General features: G+C 43.8%; 1 protein-coding gene across 1 annotated transcript in view; it reads right to left on the bottom strand.

Annotated features, from left to right (window-relative positions):
* The window catches only part of UVRAG (UV radiation resistance associated), a 282,645-nt gene that overhangs the window by 27,491 nt on the left and 241,060 nt on the right, over positions 1–14,094 (bottom strand). Inside the window, exon 15 of the transcript XR_010725357.1 lies at positions 4,064–4,159. The gene's annotated coding sequence lies outside the window, so the exon portion shown is untranslated. The remainder of the gene's footprint in view (positions 1–4,063; positions 4,160–14,094) is intronic.

Here is a 14,094-nt window from a genome sequence, read left to right as displayed (position 1 = left end):
CTGCTTTCTTACATGCCTTTTACATGTCAGTATATGAAAGTCTGTTACACATATATGTTTTGTTCCAAGAAAATAGTCTGGTCCTGGAAAAGACCCCAAAAAGATATTCTACAAGGCCTCTGGCTTGTGAGAAAGGTAAGCTCTAGGTTTTAGCTCTCTTCCTTCCCATCTTGTACTTTCTTTCACTCTCTTTGGTTCCTTCAAGCTGTGCAAGTATTTGGACTCTGATGCTTAGATTGGAGAGATGTGCTGCCCTTCAATAAGAGTATTTCTGCCCTAAAGAATGACTCACCATGTGTCTTTTGTGACACCTGCAGCTGGTCTGAAGCTGCACAGATAAAATTTGCCATAACTGAACCCAACTCAACTAGCCTAGCTCATTAAAGACTAGAAGTAAAAAAGTCCCTGGGTAAAATAATGATAGGTTGGATTCGAACTCAAACAGGAGACCCCAGCCAATCCCATTCAACCATGAATGCAGACATCTAATTGGCCAGTGAGCTGGGTGGTGTTGAAATCTTGACCAATCAGATGTTCAAGCATGAGAAATTTGAACGTCCTATAAAAGGGGGCATCTATCAATAAACATTGGCTGTTGTAGCGTGACTTTCGGTGCGTACAGTTATGTGCCTGTCTCCAAAACTACTACTATCGTGTATTTCTCTAGAGAATGGTTTTTCCCCCCAAGGCCCCTAATGCCTGTAACCATATGGTTTGACCTTTCCTTCCTTTCTTGACCTCATTGCCTGAGTGTCAGCCACCCTCGCAGAGTGGGAGACTAGATAAGACCCCTGTACTTCCTTGTTCTTTCTCTTCCCCCCCTGGAATTTTTAAGAATAAACACCTGGGACAAAGGTCCTGGAGAAAGGGCCTCTTCTGATATCTTTATCTCGTCCTTGGTAAAAATTCCCTCCAAAGCCTCCTAATAACTGAGTAATCTCAAGCCCCCGGAGGCAGGCAGGGAGTATTTTTACACTACCATACCCAACAGTCTTTGCCTCCTCCAGCAGAAACTTAGCAAATAAAACCACTGGTTCAGTTTTGCTGTTTGGTCATGCTTAGGGGGCAATATGCTGGGACAGGATTTCTCTTCTTGAGTAAGTCATGCAAAGTTACTTCAAGTCAAAAAAGGTGCCTGCTGAAATGCTCTTTTGCTTTCTTGTGTCTCGTCTGACAGTTCACCTACTGCTTCACGATCTGAGCACTTGTCTAATGATGAGGTAGTTTGTGCGGCTTGTGATGAAAAGGTCCTTTCCTGGTTCCTTCAAAAATCTCCTGGGGATGCTGTATATTTTGGCTGTCTCTGTTTGTTGCATGGCCAGCATTTCCTTGCTTGTATAGTAACATCTGCTCACCAGACCTCAAATATCCTTGATTGTATTCGGTCAGCATGAGGCACCTTTTAGATTTCTGGTGTGTTCTTGAGAGTACATCTGTTCCCAAAAATCTGGGCACTGGGATTCAGCTGCACTTCTGTCTGAGCCCTCTGTCCCATGCAACTAGCTAATCTCTGTACTTCCAGCTAGTAGCATCTCTCTGTCTGGTTTGGTTTGTGGGGTTTTTTTTTTCTTTTTTCCCATGGCTTTTTTGGCATCCTGTTGGTATCTGGTAAATTTTCTCTCTGCTCTTCACTTTCACATAGGTGGGAATTCACTTTTCCTACTCTCACAGCTCTTGGTGCAGTTCTCATGGGAGCACAAGGGTTCACAATTTAGAGATTTGGACAGCTGGGGATGGCTGTGAAGAATTTTCTCCTCTTTATCCATGAATTCACTAAAAGAGATTTGCCTCCTGTCTCCTTCACTCCCCAGCCACATTATCTTCCTGCCTTGACTTCTACCATTCCACTTAGGACCCCCTACTCCTCCAGCCGGTCAGTGACCATTTCCATCCCCTCTGCTCTACCTCAACTTCCCTTTTAGTCTCTCAATTTAGATGTGTGGATTTTAAATTTCATTTTACACAATCTCAAGTAGCTAACAAAACAGGAGCACCTTTGACCCAACAAAGACATCAGAGGGCATTTCAGCCCACTCCTGCTGAAAATACCTCTTTCTTTCCATGAACCACAAAAGGAACTCTCCAGGGATGTGCTCCTGTGTATGAGCTTTGCTTCTGTGCTGAGCATCACAGGGGACAAGCCCAGTCCCTATGCTTCATTGTGTGTCAGGCAGCCTGGCCCTTGATGCAGTGGACAGAGTAACTTCTTTCATTGTCTCTGGAGCACCATCCTCAGCTTTTTCACCTGTTTTTCCTAATTCAGAAACTCTCCTCTTTACAAATTTTACCTGCTGGGGAGCAATATCAAAACCTGAACTGACCAGAGGAAAACCTGACTCTTGGTAAGTAATCCAAGCCTTTTATTTCAGACTCCTACATCTTTCATTCCTATTACAAATTTTGTGTCATTTGGCAGTGGTTTGACCCATTGTTTCTCTAGATTTTTGACTTGTGTCACAAATATTTCATGAACAGCACTTTCTGTGTGCTGACAGTAATTCTGAAGTACAATAAACTTTTGTTTGCTTCCTCCGGTGAGTTGTGGATGAATCCAGACGAGGACTGAGCATGTGACAGCCATTGCCAACTAGAGATACTGTTGCAGCAGTTTGTCTTTAGCTGTGTTTTTAAACCATTGCGATGCCAGGGCAAAGAACATCAAGGGGTTTGTTGGGGGCCAGGGCTATAATTCAGGGCCAGGGATATGATTTCTCTCTCTCCTTTTCCAACTTCGAATTTTCTAGATTTACTCTTAGGACCACAGTCATAATCTAAGTAGAGAAGCAGCAAGCCCAGACACTGGTACAATCTTATTCTATTCCTCCTGCCTCAAACACAGGCCCATCTCATGAAATACTTCCCCCAGGCAGAATTGTCTGCACAGTCAGATGAATGTCTGAATGCAAGTGTGCTGCAATGGCCCCACAGGGAGAAACACACACCATAACCTTCCAAAAGTGATTTTTTTCTTGCCTGGCCTTCCTACATCCTGACATCACTACTCCCCTGTCCACAGCAGGGATTGCAGTGTCTCCTGAGGATTGGAGGGATTGGAAATAACCCACAAGAGATTTTCCAGGGAACAGATCTGGGCTCTGGCTGCAAAGTCAGTCTATAGATCAGCTTTGGAGGTGATGAAGAAATGCAAGTGCAACCCTCTGTCTAGCCCTCTACCAGGAAGTAGAGGCCATGAGATTGAGTAGGTCACTGAACTGGACCCCAGAGAACTCAACCTATTGCTTAATGTAAGGCAGTAACCAAAGATGACAGCAAGAAAACCTCTTCTTCTCCCCCCCCCCCCCCCTTCTTGTATGTATTTTCCATTTAGAGATTATCTCTCACTATGTGTGTGTGTAGTGTGTGAGGGGCCCATATTCTCTACTTCCAAATGATGCTGAAGTACAAACGAAATAGGAGAAATCTTTACCCAGTGCCTGGGACTGCGTTTGTATGCCTCATCACCTTCAAAGCTCCAATCAACAGCTTGCATTGGGCTTGAATCCCTTTCTCCTTTGCAGTGTTCCTTTCTCCTTTGAAGTGTTTCTTTCTCTGGGATCATACTTCATTAGGTTTTTTCCCCACGTGTCTCATTATGAAATTCATTAGTGAACCACTAAGGGTAGCCGAATGTATTTGGTTGCATGCAGGACCTTGAGAAGGGATCTTGGAGCAAATTCACTGCAAACAGCCGCAGCTTGCTTGAAAACAAGGAAGCCTGACTAATCCTCCTTCCTGCCTCAACAGAAGAACCCTCAAGACAGATTATCTCCCTGAACTCAGAATCTGGGGAGACATGGAAGGACATCATATGCTCCAGAGCTGAGAACTTGGTGCGGCAACGTGACCCCATCTGGACCCGACACACATCCAGCAAGATAAATAAATGATGCTTGCCACACAGCTGTCACACACCTCACACGAAAGCCACCAGTCCCCCATTGGGGCTATAAAACATGCACTGAAGAATACTGGGAATGAGAAACTTCTCCCTTTGGTATGCATGAAAATGATGGACAATGAACTGCAGAAACTATTGATGTGACCATCTCTCATGACAGCTTACCCTCTTGTGAGATGCTGTTGTGGTTTCACCCCAGCTAGCAGCTAAGCACCAGGCAGCCACTCACTCACTCTTCCATCAGCAGAATCAGGCAGAGAACTGAAAGGGTAGAGGACTTACAGGTTAAAATAAAAACAATTCACTGGGGAAAGCAAAGAACATTCACCCAAGCAAAGTAAAGAATTATGTCATCACTTCCCATGGGCAAGCAAGTGTTCAGCAATCTCCAGGAGAGCAGGGCCTCATTACACATAACAGCTGGGAAGACAAACACCATCACTCCAAATGTCCCCCTCTTTCTTCTTCTTCCCCCCACTTTATATTCTGAGCATGATGACATGTGGTCTGGAATACCACTTTGATCAGTTTGGGTCACCTGTCCCAGCTGCATCTCCTCCCACCCTCCCCCACACCCCCAACCTCCTCTCCACTGCAGCACCAAAAAGAGGAAAAGGCCTTGGCTCTGTTTAAGCTCTGCTCAGCAATAATAAAAACATGTCTATATTATCAGCTGTGTGTTCAGCACAAATCCAAAACACAACCTCATACCAGCCACTGGGAAAATTAACTCTACCCCAGCTGAAACACGCAGAGATGGTAACAGGAGGAATAGACAAAATTTTTTATAGCTCTCTATCTTCCATCTTCACTGTGCTTCAGGCTCTGCTCCATATACTGCTTCTGTAGAGTCATTAGCTGCTGTTAATGACAGAGTGCAGTAAGGAAACAACAACTACTGTGGCAGTGCAGAGCACTGATGGGGAAACTACCTACACTTAATGCTTATCTGAGGTCACAAAAGCAGCCTGTACTTTGGACAAGAGATTTACCAATGTCCTCAAGCATCCCGCTTCAGTGCCTTGGTGGGCTCCTCCTCCCCACAAGTCACTGCTTGGACAAAACCTGAGAGAGTTAAATGGAATGAGCATTACCCTGTTCTGCTGAGAAACCAGACCAAGGGCAAGTGGCTGTGATGGTTTGGGTCTCCGTGGACTTCCATCTGCTTGGTATCAGCTGGAGGTGGCCTGCAAGATATACTCCCTACACCTCAGCTGGGTTTGCAGGTCTTGCACAGAGGCTATGCTGAGCTTGAGTTTGACTAATGCAGTCAGGAATCAAAGCTTTTGTGTGATGATGTGTGTATAATGCAATCTTCTTCTAGAAACTGAGAGCTAAACTGCCACAGGTACAGCTCTGCCACTTCCCTGCTGTGCCAATTAGACTTGCAGGAACCCAACATGCAGATTGGCAGGATGATAAATGAGTTTTTTAATTTCCTTGGGGACTGAAAAGTTATGAGGGAAGAAGTCCTCAGTACAGGAAAGGACAGGACCTTTTAGTGGGTCCAGAGAAGGACACAAAGATTATCAGAGGACTGGAGCACCTCTACTATCGAGACAGGCTGAGAGAATTGGTATTATTCAGCCTGAAGAGGAGAAGGCTTCAAGGGAGACCTTATTACAGCCTTTCAGTACTTAAAGGGGGCTTATAAGAAAGATAAGAACAGACTCTTTAGCAGGGCCTGCTGTGATAAGATGTGATGGTTTTAAAGTAAACAAGTGGAGATTCAGACTAGATATAAGGAGGAAATTTGTTACAATGAGAGTGGTAAAACACTGGCACAAGGTTGCCTAGAGTGGTAGTAGATCCCCCATTTCCAGAAAGAGATCAGGTTGGACAGGTCTCTGTACAGTCTGTTCTAGTGAAAGGTGTCCCTGCCATGACAAGATTTTTGGACTAGATGACCTTTAAATGTCCCTTCCAACCCAAGCTGTTCTATGATTTTAAGACCAGCACCAATATTCGTCCAAGGCTCTGAAGGAAGTGTCTACTTAAACTATGCAATCCACTACAAGAACCAGCCTCCAAAAGAGTAATTTGATCGTTTGATAATACTGTGTTTGGTTACTTAGGATATTTTGCAAACTCTGCATGAGTCATTGTTGAACACAGCTATAGCTGTTTCCCTGGACAGCTTTAAAGGCACAACACAATGTGCACTAAAAAGTTTAAGTCAAGACCATGCATAGAACACATATTTTACACTTGTATGTGTGTATTTCCTCCAGAAACCCATGCTGCTAATCAGCCCAGCAAGGGAACAGCCCCTCTTGATTTCGCTGACCAATGGTAACAAGAGTAGGATGGCTTGCCTTTATGAATCCTCATCATTTACCTCTTAACAGCTTTCTCTTCTAAGCTCCTGGATATGCAAGATGTGATTTGCATACAGGTCTAAATTCAAACCCCTCCATGCTGTGTGAGAATTCAGATTCATATTGCACCTATCTTGAATATAAATCCTTTTTAAAAAAGCAGGAATCGTCAGTTGCACACAAAAAAAACTGCCCTTCCTTAATTGTCACCCCACTGGTCTCCATCTAGCCATCTGTTAATCCCATGTAACTAGATCATTGCTTCGTATCTTGCTTATGCCCTTCACCTGACACAGCCCATGCCTGCTTTTCAATAAAGGTAGAAACACAGAGGATGTGCACTAATTCTTTTTCCAACCCATCCCATCCATGGGGCCCCATGCAAACCGTGCTATAAATGTCAGTCTCTGATGGTGGAGCCCACATGGGAACCTTAAATAACGGATTACATGGAGAACATGTATTTTTAAATGTGTTTAAGATGTCTGGCAGTTTCTGAAGAAGCAAGAGAAGAAAAATAAAGTCATATTAAGGGGGAAAAAATGTACCCCAAATCCATGAGAGCTTTTCAGAAAGAGAACAACAAAATCCTCTGTCATGTTGTACTTCTTCACTCATCCCAACATTGGAGGTGAATGATGAAGGCATCCTTAAAGCAGAACTCCCACAGACGAAGGCAAGGAGACAAATATGATAAGCTTTGCACATGGTTTAAATTATCATTGGTAATAAAATCATTCATCATCCACCCCCATGCTAAAGATTGGGATAGCTATTGCTCCTGAGCCTTCAGTTACTGAAAGAATGAAACATTTTCTGCTCTCTTGCTCTCTTATTTTCTCTGGCCTCCATGGCTCTGGCCTCTAGCACGAGGACTGAATTAGCTCTCTGCAGCAAAGACTAACCGCTCAGCATCACAGCTGAGAGAGAGATGGATATGTCCTATGTGTGACTTCCGTGAGGTCTGGTGGTGATGGCAAGTCCCAGACAGATCTTAAAAGATTGAGGTTTCCTCAGCTGACCATGAAAATTCTGCTTTATATGGTGTCTTTGTGTTATCATGTGCGACATGAAGGTTGCAGTTTCTGGGAAATAGAGTGAGATTACCTCTGGAGATGGACAAAACCAGCTTCTGCTCACCCTGCATGGTCTCTGAGAAGCTCAGAAAACAGGGCAGAGTCTATGTTGACCACTGCTTAAGATCATAACTGAAAAACTAACCATTAAAACCTTTTCAGCAGTGTCTAGTTCCTGACATTCCCTCTATCACTTCTCTTCCAAATGAATTGTCTCCACCATAAATCCATGTATTCATGTCTCCTTTCCATCTTGGTGAATTGGTACTTCTCTTCATGTCAGTTTGCCCAAAGCAAAATCCTTCTGGTTCAACATGGAGCGCATGCTGGGCTCTCCCCAGTCATCAACCCAAAGCTGGACTGGGAGGGTCGCTGTCAATTTGGTGCATGTGTTCTCTCAAAGTTGGGGAGGGAATAAAATGCTTGCCCTACTTCGACTGGCTGGAACCATTTCAGGTCTCTTGCTTCATGCAGAACTGTCTTTATGTAGTATGGACCTGTTTGAATACTAACAATAGCAGGTTGCTGTGCTGGACTTCTTTCTGCAGCCAGCAATGCTCTTTGGGTATCCTTTTACCTCCTTGTCCAAAGAAGAAGAAGAAATCCTATGCCATGTCACAGAAAGAAATGTGAAAATTATAGTATTTGGTTGCACAATGTGAGGGTTTGGGTTCTGTATAGTAAAAATATTAAGTAAAACTGCCTAAAAAGAGATGCAGTCCTACAGGTATCATTGCCTTTAACTCATTTTTGTACACACTGAGTTTTGTATTACAGCGTATTTTATTGCAGATGAGGACACCATACAGCTCAAATGCTTTCCACACAGGTTTGGGGGTTTTTTGTTTAGTTTTGTATTTTACAAATAGCTTCATTTACTTCTTTCTTTGCATCTGTTTTACACTGCTGCATCTTTGCAATTGAATATTGTTTAAATCAGTGGTGATCACAAACTCTCTGCTTCTGGGAGAGCCACAGCCCTTTGGAAGTCAAGGTTGTGCCCATTTGACCCAGCTGAGAGCTTGGCTTAAGGCCATTACAAAGCTGTGATGCTGGGACGAATGAGGTTGGAAAAAGGCTTGTGGTCATCCAGGGGTTTACTCTGATGCACAGCTCAGATAGAGTAGAGGTGAGCTCAGACCCACAGCAACACCTGGAGTTCTGCAGGAGTATGGTGACTGTGAACCTGAAAGGGGAGGCATATAGACAGCCAAATACCAGGAGCACCACATCATGAAGGGCAAGCCTACCCTTGCAATGTTGTATTAACAGCTCTGGCTTCAAGTGGATGCAACAGCACATACACCACATCACATTTCTGGAAAAAGAGGACAAGAGGAGAGTGGAGTCTGATGTAGTGTCCTCTGTCAGCACAATCCATCTTTACCCATATCTGCCCGGTGATTTGTTCTGTCCTTATCATTTCAGCACTGCATCAGGTAGGGAAATTAACAATAAAACAATGGTCATAAAGAGCCACAGAGTTGCATTATGTAGCTGGTCTCTGCCCAGCTTCTTAGTTTCATTATAAAACCCCTCACTGCTCTGCCACAGACAACAGGTCCCAGAGGTACAGATGTCAATGCAGAGCTTTTGTTTCAGTGCTTTATTTGGTATTGAAATGAGTAAGAAATAAGGTGCCTAAACAAGAAGTCAGTCACAGAAACATCTTTGTGGAATTGGCCATGCAAGTCTGGGCAATAAATACCTGAAATGTCTAATCCCCTGTTGAGAGCCTGCTCACACTTCAGCTCTCTGAGCCCTTGGTAATGCTGCTGTCTGCAACAGCAGGGTCTGGGTACCAGGACAAGGAGCACTTTCCATAAATCTGCTGCTTTAAAAAATAGAGATTATCCAGCCCCTCTTTATGATTTGTGGATTTGTTGTTATTTAACACATTGTCAATCACGTAACAAATTCTACACAGCACAGCAAAATTTGCAGTAAATTTTATCGAGCAAGTGGAAAGCAAGTGGTGGGGGGATAGCTTGTTGTTGTCTGTAGCACTGAGGTTTTTTGATGGTTTATTTTTAGCTGATGCTTCCTACTCTGAAGTCAGAAGGGTGAACTGAAGCTCTCTTGGGCTTGTTCAGATGTCAAAAAGTCACAAAAAGTGTTACAATAGGGAGTGTTTTTTCCTTGAATAAATATGATTGAAGCGATGACATCAGCTCCCAGGGAGGACTGCTACTGCCTTAGCAGTGTTATTTTTTGGAGCAGATACAAAGCTGAAGTCATGTTCCTTGAGATTTTACAAAGACAGTATTCCTTTTATTTTCTGACTTTCAGTGCCCCAAATGCCCTGGAAAAACTCCAGCTTCAGTAGGTACAGTGGACAAGAATAGATGATCTAAAACAGCTGTGACAGATAAAGATGCTCCTGGTCTCAGGTTTTCCTTTCCACCTGTCTTTCTCACCATACATATTCATAATCCATGCCAGTGCAATGCCAAACTTCTGTTATCCTGCCCTAAGTGTGCAGGAATGATTTTGCCCTGGAAACCCCCCTGCTTCATGAAGGGTATTTCACTGGAGCCATTTAATTCTTGCACCTGTTGTTTTGCAATAGCTTAGGTCTGAAATTCCTCCACTAAGTAGAAGAGATTATTCCTGCGTTTATCCTGGTGTCTTCACTGAGCTTACACTGAAAGCAGAGAACCCAGGAGGCACTTCACTCTCATTACTCAGGTTCCTCAAAAACTTCAAAACACAAGTCTTGAAAAAAAGTTTCAAACTTAAATTTTCATTAAGGCATTTAGGCTCCTCCGTGGCAGCCCTCCAGCTGCATTCCTGAGATTTAATTATTCTCCCCTCACCTTCCTTTTGTACCATGGTGATTTGCCAGAGTATAAGGCAATGGCAACTTATCACTGGATGACGATACCTTTCAACATTCTCTGCTCAGGTCTTAGGAAAAAGGACTCCCCTCCAATGGCCAGTCATGATCTTACTTGACCTGCATGGGGTATGGCTGTGTCATGGGATAACACAGCTTGGTTTTTAGTTAAAGGGAAATAGTTCCCTGTAAAGACCTTAGAATTTGGAATTTGGAAAGGACAGCGACCTATCAGAGGCCAATTTTTAGATACCGACACATTGTTCAACCACCACTGAGGAAGCTGGATGTGACTTTGTGAATACCCATAAAAAAAGTTGAGCTGAACCTAGGAGGTTCCTTTTCCCTTCTGGCTTGCCAGCAGGTAACACCGCCCCTGCAGTGGCCGGGTGGGGTGGGCTAGGCTCCGCCACTCCGCTGGGGCCAGGCTTGGCCAGACCCCAGAAGCAGCTGGCGGGGGAGGAAAGGGGAGGCTGTAGGAGATAAGCTATACTTGAATCATCCAGACTGAGCCATAATTGCTGAGGCCTCTAGGCCGCGGCACTGAGGCCTGTAGAAGTTGTGGCGCAGATAGAAATTTCAGTGCCAAGAGTGTGTCGCATTTAGAAATTCCACTTAAGGTGTTAACAAGGGTCAAAGAGTTTCATAGTAGTTAGTAAGTATCGTAATTGGTGTGAACATAGTAGCTACCTTAAACAGTTTATTAAACAATAAGTGTTTGCATTCTTCCCTGTGCCATGTACCAATGAAATGTATCTGTAAATGTAAACTATATAGACTGTATAAAACCTGCCATCTTACACAGAATAAAGGAGAAACGTAGCAGTAATCATATTGATCAGACCTGCGTTTACTTTGCTGACTTCCCTTCATTATTTCAAGGTTTCCCCTGAGACTTTGGGAGGCCACAGCTGCTAACATCCAGCTGACTCTGAGGCCTGCCCCGCTGCTGGCCAGGCTGAGAGGTGTTCCCCCGGGCCCCAGGAGCAGCCCTGAGCCTGGGCTGGGCCGGGCTCACCCCATGAGACCGAGGCGGGAGGGAAGAAGCCCAGCCACGCAAGAGATCCTGGCCACCGTTCCTCAGTCTCCCCCATCCCTGAAGATTTGAAATCCTACCAGCAGCCGCCCAGCAGACATCACCTTCTGCAGGCCCTGGCAGAGATCATGTGACCTTCTGCAACCCTTTCCTTGACAGATGAGACTTACAAAGGCACAGGCCCTTCCCTGAGAACAGACAGAGTGATTGAACTGTAAGAAGACACAGCATGGAACTAAAGTCAGTGAAGAGAGAATAAAAGTCCTAAGTTGGAGGAAGACTGAGGAGTTGCCTATTTAGGCTGAACTTCTCTTCTGAGGCCATGGCGAATGGACTAAAATTTCCCTGTAACATACAGCATGCTTTTTAGGGTGATGCAAAGTTCTAGTTCTAGTCGTGGACTGATATAATTGAGATTTAATGGAGAATTTTGGACAGAGGAAGATAAAGTGATATGAAGCCCTTTGCTCCCAAGGAAAAAGAGACCTCTGTTTCTTGAGACGAAGATGATTTTAGAGATAGATGAAGGGACCCTTTGTTTTATACTAGAAGAGTTATCTTTAAACAGAACCCTAAACAAGCTGATATTGCCTATGAATGCAGCTAACAGGAAAGCTGCCAAATGGGAGGGACCTCACAGTTTGCAGAATTCCCCCTGGGCGTCTGCAGATTCAGGATATGGAAGCCACTAGAGAACTGTTTTCTTGTGGCAATGTCTCCATGGGACATTGAGAGGCTCCTCTTCCTAAGAACTGATGAAAGATGATTTGAAAATGGTGAAACTGACTGAAAATCACAGGTTTTGTCTCTTTATGTTGTCAGTGGGAAAGTGAACAGTTTGTGGGGAGGGAGAAGTGTTTTTGAAGGTTTCATTTTGATTCTCATTCTTCTTTTAGTATGTGTTAATAAATCTGTCTTTATACCCTTCAAGTTTAAGCCTGCTTTGCTTTTCTCCTAATCATATCTCACAGTAGGAAAAAGAGTAAATGATTCCAGTAGACATTCAAACTACTACACAAATGGTGCATTGGCTGGGAAACCAAGATTGGCAAATGTGAAACCACTACAGGTTGCCAACCCTCCAACAGGACACAAACATGCCAGATGCTGTTGCAATTTTGAGACATTCTGCTCCAAGGCCCTTTTTTAATGCTATGATGATTAAATTAAAATCTACCGAAATTTTTGGGTTGGAGTCTGACAGGTCAGCCTGCTTCCCTACTGTAGCCCGCTCTGCTGTGATAATTTTTTTTATTGTTGTTCAAAAATTAGGGCTTGGTTACAAGAGAAAGAGTTTGAGTTCAGTTTGAACTGAACTATGTATACTTTGTATACTTGGATATAACCAAGCTATTTATTCCTGGCAAACTGTTAATGGTGGGTCCTTTGCAACAGCCACCCAATGCACACCCAAACCCTGCAAGAGAGTGTTTCCTCATCTTCACAATGACTCAGCTGTGATACCAACAGTCACACCCATTCTGAAGGGGGTTGTCCCTGCTAATGGGCCATCATGAACACACAGCTTCAAGGACTCCGAAAATATTCTATTACTCATAGAATTACATTGTTGCACTGAGCCCTGGAGAAGGTATCACCCAAACCTGGCCACATATAGTCTTGAGGGCCGGGGACTTGGGACACCTTCACAACCAGACATCCATAGGGGAACCTGAATTTCCACAGGACCACTGCTTTCAACAAGACCACAAACATAATTTCAACAGCACTGCAACCATTGCTTAATCAGATTGCAACCACCACCCCTGACCAACAGTTTAAGACAGTCTTTCTGTACTACCACCTTTATTGTAATTTTCCTATTAAATTATAACTCCAACTTGAAACGTCTGTCCTGGGTTGAAGTATATTCTATCACCATCTTCATGAACTGTTGAAACCAGGTGAGGCAGTGCTCCCTGCCTCCTCCACTCTGGCTTATCTTCTGTTAATGGGCCCATCAGCACCTTTGCCACACAGCTCACAAATAACCCCCTCCTGGACTACCTCCTGTTAAAGGGCCCATCAGGCCTTATCACATGACTCAATCCCATTGTGAGATGCTCCGCCCAGAGGGAGGAACCAAGCGTTCCAGCCTGGATATAAACTGAGACTCTGAACACCAGAGGGGTGCTTACCCACTGGATTCCCAGAGGACCCGAGCTACCAGACTTTTCTACAGGATCACTGCTTCAGGAAGACCACCTCATCTGGACTGCTTCCATGACTCCTCTCAGGTTGTATTCTGACTCTGTCAGTGGTCTTTTGTATTATTGCATCTATTTTATTTTACTTTCTTTCCTTTTTTTCCTATTAAATTGTATCTCTGACTTGGAGCCTCTCATTTGTTTTGCTTTCAAACCACTACAATGTCTCACAAGATATTTGTGTGGGGTTAATTTTTTCTGCTGGTTTACCTTCAAACCAGTACACATTTGCAGAAGGAAGAAGAAACAAAAGAACTTGTAGAATGATAAGTCTGAAAGTGTTTCCTTTAGAGTCAGCTGCAAAAATCCTATAACTCCAGAGGAGAAGATTATCTCTGAAGAAATGGAGATTTTGGGGGAAAAAAACCAAACCAGAAAACAAACTCTACAGGATTTAAATCAGCCTCTTAAGCCCCAACTCCCTGCTTTACAAGGATCTCTCTTCTTATTCTAGCTATATTTTTTATTTTCCTCACATTCTCACCACCCTCTGTCACCTTCTCCTCCCTGCCTTCAAGGGAGTTTGCATCCAGTGTACTTATGCCATGTGTCTCCCAGGAAGAGGTTCTCAGTTTTGACTGAGAAAGTAAAGGTTCCCATTAGTGTGACAATACTAGTGCTGTTCAATTAATAAGAAGTTCGAGTTTCAATATTGTCATGTGCAGCCTTCGCTGTGTCATAAATCAGTATTAAGCAAGTTTAAATTACTTAGGGTAAAGGTTT

Source organism: Chamaea fasciata, unplaced genomic scaffold, assembly GCF_029207755.1.
Source record: "Chamaea fasciata isolate MVZ Bird 193981 ecotype frontalis unplaced genomic scaffold, bChaFas1.0.hap1 SCAF_2, whole genome shotgun sequence".
NCBI lineage: Eukaryota > Metazoa > Chordata > Aves > Passeriformes > Sylviidae > Chamaea > Chamaea fasciata.
Note: the sequence above shows the minus strand (reverse complement) of the source record. Positions and strands in the feature narration are given on the sequence as shown.